The sequence below is a fragment of the Rutidosis leptorrhynchoides genome, chromosome 2, assembly GCF_046630445.1.
Source record: "Rutidosis leptorrhynchoides isolate AG116_Rl617_1_P2 chromosome 2, CSIRO_AGI_Rlap_v1, whole genome shotgun sequence".
NCBI lineage: Eukaryota > Viridiplantae > Streptophyta > Magnoliopsida > Asterales > Asteraceae > Rutidosis > Rutidosis leptorrhynchoides.
The window spans coordinates 586,995,937-587,009,971 of NC_092334.1; the positions used below are offsets into that span (position 1 = coordinate 586,995,937).

General features: G+C 38.9%; 1 long non-coding RNA gene and 1 other non-coding gene across 2 annotated transcripts; both read right to left on the reverse strand.

Moving 5' to 3' along the window:
- Positions 1–12,315: 12,315 nt before the first annotated feature.
- Positions 12,316–12,977, reverse strand: LOC139893288 (uncharacterized). The gene is made up of 3 exons (XR_011774440.1): positions 12,882–12,977; positions 12,594–12,656; positions 12,316–12,388 (listed from the first exon to the last, which is right to left on the reverse strand). It is a non-coding gene; the product is annotated as an uncharacterized lncRNA (long non-coding RNA).
- A 761-nt stretch (positions 12,978–13,738) lies between these two features.
- On the reverse strand, positions 13,739–13,841 carry LOC139895491 (U6 spliceosomal RNA). Its single transcript, XR_011775930.1, has one exon. It is a non-coding gene; the product is annotated as a U6 spliceosomal RNA (small nuclear RNA).
- Positions 13,842–14,035: the final 194 nt, after the last annotated feature.

Consider the following 14,035-nt stretch of genomic DNA (forward strand, 5'->3'; position numbering starts at 1 on the left):
AAATGAAAAATGAAAAATAAAGAATAAAAGGTGGTTATTAAGTGTGTTTACCTGTGAGAATCGGAATTTCTTTTCTTGTGTATGGTAGTTCGTAGTTTAGTGCTCTTGTAAATAGTTGATCGTCTGGTGCTCTTGTAGATGGTTGTATCTCCATATGAAATGAATCTGACGTAATTTGTCGGGAATCCAAATGCAGGGATAGATTTAAATATTTTAAATCGGCCAAATCTTAAAGTTGTTGGACACTCTATTGGACGTTGTTGGGGCCTTGTTGGTTCGCATATGAAACTTGTGATTTTGTATGATGTATGCAGCACCCGAATCGAATACCAAGTTGAGATATTGTATATCGTATGCGCTCATATTTTCTTGAATTGCGTCACCTATTAGTATAGTTATGTGTAACAAATGTCAGCTATATGTTTGATATAGATAAGTATTAAATGTATTACTCTACACGTAATGCTTGAAAACTACAGCATGTATATTTTTAAAGTTACCATTTATTAGAGTAACATACAGCAAACACTGAGTGGAGTTCTATCAGGCGGGTTTTTTACGATTGATTAGTGATATAGGTTGACTTCGATGATTTTCAGTGTATCGTTAGGCCTGAGATCGGCAATCGCTGTTATTCCAGCCATGTTATTAGAGACTGAAACAGTTGACAGGAAAAGTAAGATAGCAGGAAGTGATATAAACTACGTAGACTAATTTCAGAAACACTCAGTTGCATCGAAGATACGGAGGGCACACCAGCAGTATCTTCATGTTCGTTAACAGGCTCAAAGGGAAATATTAGTTTGTCAGCCTGATCCCCTTTGGCGTTTTCTAGTTGCTATTAGACTATTAGAGCGTAAAACATCTGGCTCACATACATTTAACTTATAGTCCAACAATGTGAGGCAATAAAGAAGGATACAGTTAACAATATTAAATATGTGCATATCGTATAATAGCAAATTAGAAACAGATAAGAAGCTGCAAACACGACATCTGCTAATAAAACAATGGTGCAACATAATTCTAAAAGGAGCATCAGTAACACACATAAGAAAACACATAGTATGATGGGACTATAGCAAACTGTCAACATATGCTAACGACAAAATACACAAAAAGCGAACAATAACATACATAAACAATAAATGAGAACTATTACCTATAATGAGGTAAACTCAGTTTATCGAAAGCAACCTACAACAAATAAGAACCCTAATTTAAAACCAAAATTGCAACTGCAGCCTTCTAGAAAGAAGTTAAAAGGTGTATAAACAAAACATCAGAGGAGAATCTTACCTGAGTGTTTTTCTGAGCAAAAAAGAAGGAACAAAAGAGATGATAACCTTTATGTTAAACTAAATAAGTAAATAAATTTAATTTCTAGGTACTGGAAGATGAACAACCATCTGTTGTTCAGGAAAACATCAAGCAATTTTTGTTTATAACCTAATAGAAAGAACAAACAAAATCAAACACCAATCAATAGTAAACTTTTACACCAATAAATAATTTTTGAGTACATGAGGCTGGAAAGAGTCGAACACTGAGGGTGAACCGATGAACATGACGGTGGTGGTTTAGCTTCCTGTTTTCTCCTCAACAGCTGCCGGTAAATCATTGATGAAGAGGGCGGTGGATGAAGGGAGGAAGATGGTGGTGGTGTTTCATATCTTTATTTTGAGGAAGATGGCGGTGGTGCTTCAGATCGTTTCTGACCTCCAGCAACGCACCACAATCGCGACCTCCAGGAAGAGTAAGTAGGTATAGAAAAGAAGAAAGAAAGACAGAGAAATAATGTTAGGGTTGGATGAAGAATGGGTGAAAAAGTGGGTGTTAGGGTTAATTTTGATTTTTGAGAGCAGATGGGATTACGGTCGGTGATGAATGGTTAATTTAGGGAGATTAATGTTAAGAATGTATTTATGAACTAATAGTGTTATAGGATGATTTTTAGCCATTGGATCAAAGGGTATTAGGAGTTAATTTTTTGATCTAAGGGTATTGAAAGGGGTTTTAGAAATATTTATTAGTTAATAAAAACTCTCTTTCAATGTGTATAGAGTGATTTACCATTGACACTATTGTTGTTCATGCCAAAAAATACTATGAAACGTGTCTAAATCTGTCACCTTTATATGAACTTAAAGCGATATAAATACTTCCGTTTTCTACATGTATTAGAGAAAAAAAAGTTGGGAGGTAATTTTAACAGAACATTGAAGTACATACCGAGAGCCGCAGAGGGAAGAAATAGCCTTAACGCCATCTCCATTTTTGAAGTAACACAAGATTGAAAGCCTTAAGACTTCCTATTCCCAAATCACCTTTCTCCTTGGCTGCCATGACTTGATCCCATGACACCCATGCCATCTTCTTTTTACTCGAGGACCACCCAAAAAAAAATGAGGAACTGATACTTTCTAGCCGATTCAACACTGTTTCGGACATTTAAAAAGAGACATAAAATTAAACTCCGATACTCCCAACGACAGATTTAATCAAAGTTAGACGACCCCCTATCAATAAAAGAGAAGCATTCCAACCCGATAAACACTTAGAAAATCTTTCCACAACATCATTCCAATTTTTGATTCTGCGCATATTAACACCATTCTGCTCATATTAACACCCGAAGGGAATCCTAAATATTTGAAAGAAAAGCCCCTGGTGTAACATCCCAAACCAATACGCGACAAAAACCAGTGTAAATTTGTTACACAAAAAAAAAATTTGCTGGCTGACCATCTGCGCGCCGCGCGGACACCCTTGCGCGCCGCGCAAATACGGGCTGTCCCCGGTGCACTTTAATGCGAAAAAGATGAGATACTTCCCGACACATTTAGCCAAAACGCTTTTAACCTTACATTAATTTATGTAAAACTAGCACATAACTAAGGTATGAACGAGTTTTACAAAGTGGGGCCCACACGTGCCCAAAATACCACTAAGTGTAAAATACAAATAAGAGTTTCGACCACAAAAGGTTTAATTGCCAAACGACACAATGAGCATGGTGTTTGGGGTTAAACTACCCAAGCCTCGGTCAAACTCCAAGCCATAAACCAAAAGCGCTTCCTAATCATCAAAGCGGAAAACTCAATCCAAGGTAATGCCCTTACCCTTATCCACACACGAACCTATAAAAAGGTAAACAACGAGAGGGTAAGCAAAGCTTAGTGAGCACAATAATTATACATATTCATATATAATCTGCTTACATGCATCACTTACACAACATCATACGCGGGGTCAACAATTCGACAAATCATGCAACATTAATATGCATATACCAATAACCGCAATTCCGCAAGTAGCTAGTAATACAATATCATACGATTCATAATTAAATACTTTCAATACATAATTCACGCAACCTTGGTTAACCAATTCGAACAAAGGAAACGGTACTTACAAGACCGTTGGAGTTCATAACATCCACTAGTGTTACTTACACACCGCGTAATCACTAATCCCCCGGGTGATATCTTGAACACCGCGACTAACTCACCCTTACGACAATGTGGCGTCTTAAACACCGCGACGAATCCACACTTCATTCAATACAATGAGTGGTGTCTTAAACACCGCGACAATTCCACTCCCATGACAATGTGGTGTCTTAAACACCGCGACAATACCACATGTCAATTAAACAATGAGTAGTGTCTTAAACACCGCGACAATACTACTCGTTACCTAGAATGTGGTGTCTTGAACACCGCGACAATGCCACATTCACGCAACACAAATAAATACATTATATACACATACGCATAATTATTCCACTCACCTTATGCCGTCGGTGATTATTAAACCAAGCTTGAATTCCGAGGTAACGTACCTATTTCACAAGCATATAATCAATCAATCAACTTGGTCCAATCTCACATTACACACCATCCTAGTTCATCTTGACCCATTTGGACACTTAACCCTAATTTGGGTCATTTTCACCAAAAACCCTAACACTTGGCACTCAAGGCCTTCATACCCATTAAATCGCTAGGTTTTAACACAAAACACTAACATTAACCAACATTGGTCCATTTTGACCCATTTGACCTAATAAAAGTCAATACACTCATTTTGGGTCATCTATACCCAAATAGCACCCAATTATACATCAAGCAAGTGTTCTAACCAATTATTAGCCAATTAGGGTTTCTTAACATCAATTAACACTTTTAAAACCCTAGCTAACCCATTATTGAGTCTACATGACCCAATTTACCCAAAACACCCAATTTACCTAGAAATGGGTCTTAGTGTTCATCTTCAACACAAACCCTAACCCATACACAAAATCAAAACAAGAAATGGAAGTTAAGGCATACCACAACTATCAAAATGTAGCAAATGACGAGATGAACAACTTTAAAGCTTGCGATTAAACCCGAAACGAACTCCTTCTCCTTCAAAATGAGCTTCCTCTCTCAACAATCAACTCTCTCTCTAGAGTGAATGGGAGAAGATAAGGTTGGTGTAGTGGAAGTAAATGAGTTCCCAACCAACTGATCTAGGTAATAAATTCGGGTTATAGGTGAATTTACCAATTTGCCCTCGCTTTAAATTAAATAGAACAAGGAATCTGGCAGCTCGATTATGCGCGGCGCGCGCCTCATCTGCGCGGCGTGCAGGTACCTGGACAGTAACAGTTTCCCCTTTTTAAATTGTAAAACAAAACCCCAACTTCCGAATCATTTATATTTACATATATACAAGGGATACACGGGTCTTACAACTCTCCCCCACTTAGAATCGATCACGTCCCCGTGATCCACGTCACTTAACCTCCCGGAACCACGCTCTATGGTACTCAACAAACGTTACGATCCGATTTCCATCACAACACGCATTAACCCAAAGATTGACCCAAGAACTAAATACACATTTGCACGCATTCCGTAACGTGCAATACACACCACACCCGAAGTCTATAACGAGAACTCAGGATACGCGAGAACGCCACGTACCCTTTCCACTCTTCTATGCAATCCTCCCCTAAGAGTCATCACCAAAATTGATTCGTCACTCGCGATTTGTCAAAATCCCTTTCTTCAGGAAAAACTCAACCGACCTCGTACAGAGATACCAATGCCAAAAACAACCGAACTCAACCGTCACGTACCCCTTAGCGTACTCTTACCTAGTACAATGCTAAAAACAACCAAAATTCTCAACCCAAGGTCAACGACCCAAACGATGAAGACCGGACAAAAGAAAATCCTTACGGATAACACTTATTACTCAACATTCTTAGTAGCGCGCAACCACGACTAGTACACAGCTATCGTAAGATCGTAAGCAAGCGACCAAAAACCGTTAATGTCGAAAACTACTATTACTTACCACCACATGCACAAAACGGCTAAGTGTACAATTTACACGGGCAATTAACATCATAAACCTACATGTAACCACCTTGTAGTACACAATAATGGCCATTGTGTAACTATCACTCAAAGTATACGAGAATGAGGCATCGTGCCCTTTCTCAAAGTCCCATCATGCTATTCCCAAAGGTAACCAAACGGCTAACACAATCGAGCCAAGAACCACCCATATTGCGCATAGGCACAACAATAATCCCCTAGAAGAGAATCCGGTACGCACATCCCTTAACCGAGGGACCTTACCTTACTTGTCGAATACGTCAATTATCTCCCAATGAGATTTACCACATTACCACCTTGGTGATAATTTAAACCCAAAACCATAAGCACAACTTATTCCAAATTGTACTTTTACCACCGTCGACCAATGTAGGTCTCAACACTAGCTTCGTATCCATACGAGCATCATCCAAAGTAACAATACAATAGAGCACCTTCGTGCGAGGGTACAACTCCCCCACTTAAGACTCCGTTCCGTAACCACATAGTTGAATAATAGCATCCCGTGGGAGGTCCACTTATCCACATACACAATCGATGTCCTCATTGGTCATAGTCCTTGAATTCTCGCGAATTGGTCCTCAACAATAAATCCCGACGATAAACACATACCCACTTTCACAGAAAGAGTGACCACTAACCTAACAACTAATTCGCCAGAACGCATTATCGAAATTCCTATAAGAGAGACAAGGTTCACCTGTCTTGCATCTCTTAATACGCACGTCACCAAAACCTTGCTCCAACCCTGAGCATACGAAGGAATCTAACCTAAACTTAAACACTTTAAACGAAGAGTTTACCACGATTTACACAACCTTGCACTTGCAAAAATCCCATTGCTATAGCTCATCAAATTTCCACCTGGTCACTCATGTACTTAAGGGTTTCTCCCCGGTACCCTAAGTACAATGTGACCGCACACCATCGGAGTCGGACACCACGCTAGTACGTATGGAAGAGGCACCTAACGTCGCGTCCCGAAGACTCCATTACCAACATTTATCTAGATCAAACACTTGGTCTTAATGGTTCAATCCACCCGACGAACCTCATGGCTCATCAATTTCCACACGAAAACGAGCACGCTCTAACATCCAAAACCAAAGCCCGTCCCCATGGCTTGGTAGAAAACATTTCCCAAACAGTAAGGAATGCTTGGTTGCACCAAGTCTTACACCCTGCAGTCGACAATCCCAACTCCAACGTAGGGTAATTCCATTAGGAACGCTACCCGTAACAATACCATGTATTTACACTAATGCATTCGCCCCTAGGTTGCACCCTTGTGAGTCGACGACTCGGGCGCCGACCTAGTGTACCATCATAGAAATTCCTAACCCCGCACCCATAAGGATACAAATGGGATATATGCTCACTCGAGACAAATTTAGGCCTCGAAACGAAATTTAAATCTCTAAATTCACAATCGGATCCATCGGCGCACCACAAGTAATAATAAAGCACATTTGTATCGAGAATGAGTACCTGAAGTAGCATTATTGGACTTCTGTGCTTCACCATCCATCGAGTACTCGCGCTCCAACCTCTTAACCCGCTCAGCAAACGATTCAGAGCATTCCGACTTTCGGTGTCCCTCCTTTTGGCAAATAAAACACTTGATCGTGCTCGAAGCCATATTTGCACAATCGCGTGTCATATAACCTCGTTGTAGATGATCATAACTCGTAGGCGCGAAATTCCCCAACTTACAATCCCTTTTTGCAATCAATTTAGGACATTTTGACTTTTGGTGCCCTTCCTTCCAACAGTAAAAACATACCTTCTTGCCCAACGGGCACTCGCGAGCCTTATGTCCCCATTGCCCACATTTGTAACACTTTAGCCCACCGGGGCCTGACGCTCCCTTCTTCATGCTACTAGCCGCCTCAATTACACTTCTACTTTGATTAATAAACAACTCGGGACACTCCGACCTTCGGTGTCCCTTCCTTCGACACTTGAAACATATGTCGTTTTTAGGAGGCGCATTCGTGCAATCACGCGACAAGTGACCCTTTTCAGCAAAATTATAACACGTAGGTGCATGGCCTCCCTTACACTTCTTCTTCACGTTTCCGACGCCTTCAGGCGCACTTCTTGTCCTCTTACCAGGAGCACGTGACTCCAACCTTGCAAGTACATTCTCATCGCCACCACCTCGAGGTTTAGAAAACCTCTTCTCAAACTCTTCCCTTACAACCTTAGTCACTTGGTCTCGGACCATTTCGGTTACTCGTCCTTCGATTGACTCTTTGACCACTTGGCCAACTCCGTTGGCGAAACCCGAGACACGTTGTCCAATCGCGGCTTCAACCATTACCGCTAATTCGTTCTTCCTTTCATTAGTAGGCCCTTCCGTTCCGTATTCATCTTCCGTCTTCATTCTTAAGAAATGAAATAGGTTAACCAATGGAACGAAAAGACATAACACGTATGTATATACATATACATATACCACACTACCCCATCTTGCTCAACAATCGCCGTACATTGCTTGTTTGACACGATTTGCACCCGTAGTAATGGTAGCTAGTCATTACTACGCGAGCACGTCGCATTATCTTGCTAGTACAACGTCCATCTCGCTTGATGATTGCTACACAACATGAACAAATAACACATGATTAGTTCACATGAACCTATGTACTAACCAAGTCCCGGTCCGACCCAAAGTCCTACAAGTCCCGCACAATGCACACACAAAAGTCTAAGTCTAGGCGCCTATCTCAAGTCACCTAAATCCCTTAGATCATGCTCTGATACCACTTGTAACATCCCAAACCAATACGCGACAAAAACCAGTGTAAATTTGTTACACAAAAAAAAAATTTGCTGGCTGACCATCTGCGCGCCGCGCGGACACCCTTGCGCGCCGCGCAAATACGGGCTGTCCCCGGTGCACTTTAATGTGAAAAAGATGAGATACTTCCCGACACATTTAGCCAAAACGCTTTTAACCGTACATTAATTTATGTAAAACTAGCACATAACTAAGGTATGAACGAGTTTTACAAAGTGGGGCCCACACGTGCCCAAAATACCACTAAGTGTAAAATACAAATAAGAGTTTCGACCACAAAAAGTTTAATTGCCAAACGACACAATGAGCATGGTGTTTGGGGTTAAACTACCCAAGCCTCGGTCAAACTCCAAGCCATAAACCAAAAGCGCTTCCTAATCATCAAAGCGGAAAACTCAATCCAAGGTAATGCCCTTACCCTTATCCACACACGAACCTATAAAAAGGTAAACAACGAGAGGGTAAGCAAAGCTTAGTGAGCACAATAATTATACATATTCATATATAATCTGCTTACATGCATCACTTACACAACATCATACGCGGGGTCAACAATTCGACAAATCATGCAACATTAATATGCATATACCAATAACCGCAATTCCGCAAGTAGCTAGTAATACAATATCATACGATTCATAATTAAATACTTTCAATACATAATTCACGCAACCTTGGTTAACCAATTCGAACAAAGGAAACGGTACTTACAAGACCGTTGGAGTTCATAACATCCACTAGTGTTACTTACACACCGCGTAATCACTAATCCCCCGGGTGATGTCTTGAACACCGCGACTAACTCACCCTTACGACAATGTGGCGTCTTAAACACCGCGACGAATCCACACTTCATTCAATACAATGAGTGGTGTCTTAAACACCGCGACAATTCCACTCCCATGACAATGTGGTGTCTTAAACACCGCGACAATACCACATGTCAATTAAACAATGAGTAGTGTCTTAAACACCGCGACAATACTACTCGTTACCTAGAATGTGGTGTCTTGAACACCGCGACAATGCCACATTCACGCAACACAAATAAATACATTATATACACATACGCATAATTATTCCACTCACCTTATGCCGTCGGTGATTATTAAACCAAGCTTGAATTCCGAGGTAACGTACCTATTTCACAAGCATATAATCAATCAATCAACTTGGTCCAATCTCACATTACACACCATCCTAGTTCATCTTGACCCATTTGGACACTTAACCCTAATTTGGGTCATTTTCACCAAAAACCCTAACACTTGGCACTCAAGGCCTTCATACCCATTAAATCGCTAGGTTTTAACACAAAACACTAACATTAACCAACATTGGTCCATTTTGACCCATTTGACCTAATAAAAGTCAATACACTCATTTTGGGTCATCTATACCCAAATAGCACCCAATTATACATCAAGCAAGTGTTCTAACCAATTATTAGCCAATTAGGGTTTCTTAACATCAATTAACACTTTTAAAACCCTAGCTAACCCATTATTGAGTCTACATGACCCAATTTACCCAAAACACCCAATTTACCTAGAAATGGGTCTTAGTGTTCATCTTCAACACAAACCCTAACCCATACACAAAATTAAAACAAGAAATGGAAGTTAAGGCATACCACAACTATCAAAATGTAGCAAATGACGAGATGAACAACTTTAAAGCTTGCGATTAAACCCGAAACGAACTCCTTCTCCTTCAAAATGAGCTTCCTCTCTCAACAATCAACTCTCTCTCTAGAGTGAATGGGAGAAGATAAGGTTGGTGTAGTGGAAGTAAATGAGTTCCCAACCAACTGATCTAGGTAATAAATTCGGGTTATAGGTGAATTTACCAATTTGCCCTCGCTTTAAATTAAATAGAACAAGGAATCTGGCAGCTCGATTATGCGCGGCGCGCGCCTCATCTGCGCGGCGCGCAGGTACCTGGACAGTAACAGTTTCCCCTTTTTAAATTGTAAAACAAAACTCCAACTTCCGAATCATTTATATTTACATATATACAAGGGATACACGGGTCTTACACCTGGTGAACAACCTCTAATCGTAGCAAGGCCCTGCAATTCTTCCTCAACAACATTAATACCAAAAATATTCGATTTATCAATATTCAGTATGAGACCAGAACATGAATAAAAGGAATTAAACACCTCTATAATGAGTAACATCTATTGGGAACTCCACTCAGAAAACACAACATCATCCGCATAAAACGGGTGAGATAACAGACGACCCGAATCACGAAGTTTGATCCCACTAATGAGGCCCGAAGCAACTGAATCCTTAAGCGCTAAATGAAGACTTTTCATAACTAGAAGAAACAAAAACGGACTAAGCGGGTCACCTTAAGGAAGACCTTTCTTAATGTCAAATTCCGACGAAGGACTACCGTTCACTAAAACAGACACTCTGGCCGACTTCAAACAAGAAATAATCCAACGTCTCCATTTCATCCCAAAACCAAGAGTACCCATCATATAAGAAGTAGTTTTGCACCATCTTCTTATAAACTGTCCCCACCTCTAAATGTATTTATATTTAAACAAGGTTAATATTGTTGCTAATTGGATCCAATGGGTCATCATAACTCATAAGCATATTATTCTCAGTATCTTATGGGTTCTCGTGTGGCTTTCACACAGCATCGAATCATTTAATTGGTTGTTCTCGAGTGAAAAGCTTGATTCTATTGAAAAACCATCCGAATATTCCGGCAATATCGTTATTCGTTGCTGAATTCTCAATGGAATCCTTAAATAGCACAAAGGGAGTGGCAATGATTGCAAAGGCAAAACGAAAGGCTGCGTTATCGAATTCTTGTTGGCAACTTGCGTATCAATAATGATCCAATTTTGAAATGCTTTATAGTAAATTTGTGACTTTTGACATTTGACCCATAGAGTCTCTTTGACCGTTTTCCTTATTATCCAATTTCTTTATTTTAGCATTAGAAAGATAACCATAATTGACCCATTCTGAAGTCTGGGTTGAAATTTCTACCTCTAGTTGCCATGTGGGCTAGGATCTATTTTCATGATAGTATCCTTTCATAATGATCTACCTTTAGTGGCCCATGTTCTATAATCTGAGAAGAATCTGTCAAAAGGTTTCAAAAATTGCTACTCGGGGAGGTACTTGGTCGCGGGACTTTTTAGGAAGTTGGGGAATACTCGGATGTCAACCAAGTTTAACTTTGACAGATTTTGGCCGATTTTTCGAGTAATCTCGAGTTTTGGCCGAGTTTGACCGAGTCAACAACAGGAAATTATACAGAGGCAAGAACAACTTGAACACGTTCATGATCATCTAGCTGACAACTCAAAAACTATATTAGCTGCCCAGGTTGACCTTTTTGATTTAGCATCTTTCATATCGAATAAATTGCATGTATAATAAATTAAATAGACGTTTTTTATGTTTGACAGGAAGTTTTTGAGTCAAAACAAGCAAAGATGTTTGTTGCTATCGACAAGCTCTTCACTCTGCACAATGCAATTTTGCTGGAATCGCGAATAATAAAACTTTCCTTGTATACTCTATTAATCTTCACTCTCAACATGTAAACAAGCAATCGAGATTGACATAACGTTTATAACATTATCAATCGAACATGATACCCTAACAAGAAAATCAACGATGAACCCTTTTAGCTTATGTCTGTTTCTATTCATTCCCATTATAAATATCACACACTTGTACCCAAAAAACCTTCCCATCTTCATCAATACCTTCCTAAACCAAAAATAAGCTCAAGCAAAACAACTCCAAAAGCGAAAACATCCATTTTAGTCGTTACCACGCGATCATGTAAATACTCAGGGGCTATGTAACCCGTTTCTAATACTGATCGACCATTGACACTAACGTTCTTCATGCCAAATAATAGTATGAAACGTGACCAAATCTGTCACCTTTATATGAACTTAAAGCGATATAGATACTTCTGTTTTCTACATGCATTAAAAAAAGTTAGGAGGTAATTTTACCGGAACATTGTGGTACATCCCGGGGCCCGCAGAGGGAAGAAATAGCCATGTCATAATATTATCAAATACGATAATATCTTAAACGATAATAAGATCTAGTTATCACATATCAGATGCAGGAAGATGTACCTTAAAAACCAGTGAGGTGATCAATTGCTGCATAATCTTCTATCGATCCAAAAAATATTGCTGAAATGAAAATTTGGATCATTAGACCAACCAACGAATATATCATATTCATCTTTCTGTGTTTATATGTTTCTATGTTTTGGGTCGGTTTAATATTAGATAGTTCTCAAACTATTAAGAAAATACTTGCTAAACGAAAATATTAAATGATCAACACAAATGGACGAAAGACCAATAGTTCAGAGTTGAAACAAATTTTTCTTACATTTTTGTCATCTCCTTCATTGGAAGTGTGGTGTCTATCATACACTCCGTACACAAAATCATCCTATACCCGAATACAAATTTTGGTTAATAAATTGAAATCCATTGAAGAAACATAATATTAGTTTCAAACACAAAGGTTTTGTCTTTTAGGCAAGATTCATTTTAGTTTAACATAAGTACTTAATAATTAATCAAATTACTACTAAAATTCCCCTAGCAGTTATCAAATTTGTTACCTTTATCATCTTTTTAAATTTAAAGAAGAAGAGAAAGAAACATACATTACTGATATTGTCCCATCGATCTACGGGATCTTCATTTAGATCAGGTTCGATATCGGTTTCATTTCACTGAAGCACTTTTGTCCTAAGACCATGATCCACTACGACCCAAATCCAAACAAAATCAAAGTTTAACGTTAATCCCGGTGGTCTAAATTGCTTTCATCATCATTTAAAATACCATACAGGTTACTGAACCACTAATTCATCAGAATCATCTAAAGAACTCCATCTGCACAAACAATACAACTGCATAACTAAATCATCACTAATTATGATTCACAGTCTTGTTGTGCATATAACATTGACTAATTGTTCATGGATCATATGAGGATTAAGCTAGCCTTGATGCCAACTACTAACTAGCCTTAATATGCCCCTTTTTGTGCTAAACCTCCCTAATTTTCATAAGTGTAGAATTGTATGATTACTAATGTGAAAGATTAATCGATTTTCACCCTGCTACGGTTGAAGACAAAATCCCGGTGGAATATGTATGAACTAAACATATCAATGGCATTCATCCTAAGTTCCAACTTTAAACATTAAAGCTACTAAATACAAGGAATACATACTATCATTGCATGATCAGTGCAACTAACATATTATAAGATTTTAGCTTACAACCATAACATTAGAAGAACAACTTCATATACAACTAGAGTACAATAAATTCATGAAAATCAGCATTCCACAGTCTAAAAACTTATAAAAAGCCACAAGTGATTAATCACACATAACAACTAAACACACATAACAACTGGACCAAAACCCTAAATCACACATAAGTAACTCTATCAATGGCAAAAAAAACCCTAATTACGTGAAGATAGAGCAAAAAGATAGAGAATTTTGGTCGAAAAAAAATTTGGACCATTTCTCGATTTGTGCGTGTCATCCTTGCGCAGGGGCCATGCTAATCTTCTCTGTATCGTTCCAATTTTATCGGATGTTCCCGAAGGGACGATTGTTAAAGCTTGCCTGCGTACTATAAACTTACAGACGAAGCTATTTCTGGTCGATGTGGGACTAGCTACAGTAGTTTAACACAAAATACGTAGTTACGTTCCTTACATTTTAACTATTCTCAATTTTTTTTTATTTAATAAAAACTTTCTTAAAAGCCAATTTTTTTTTTTATTATTGTTAGTATTATTTT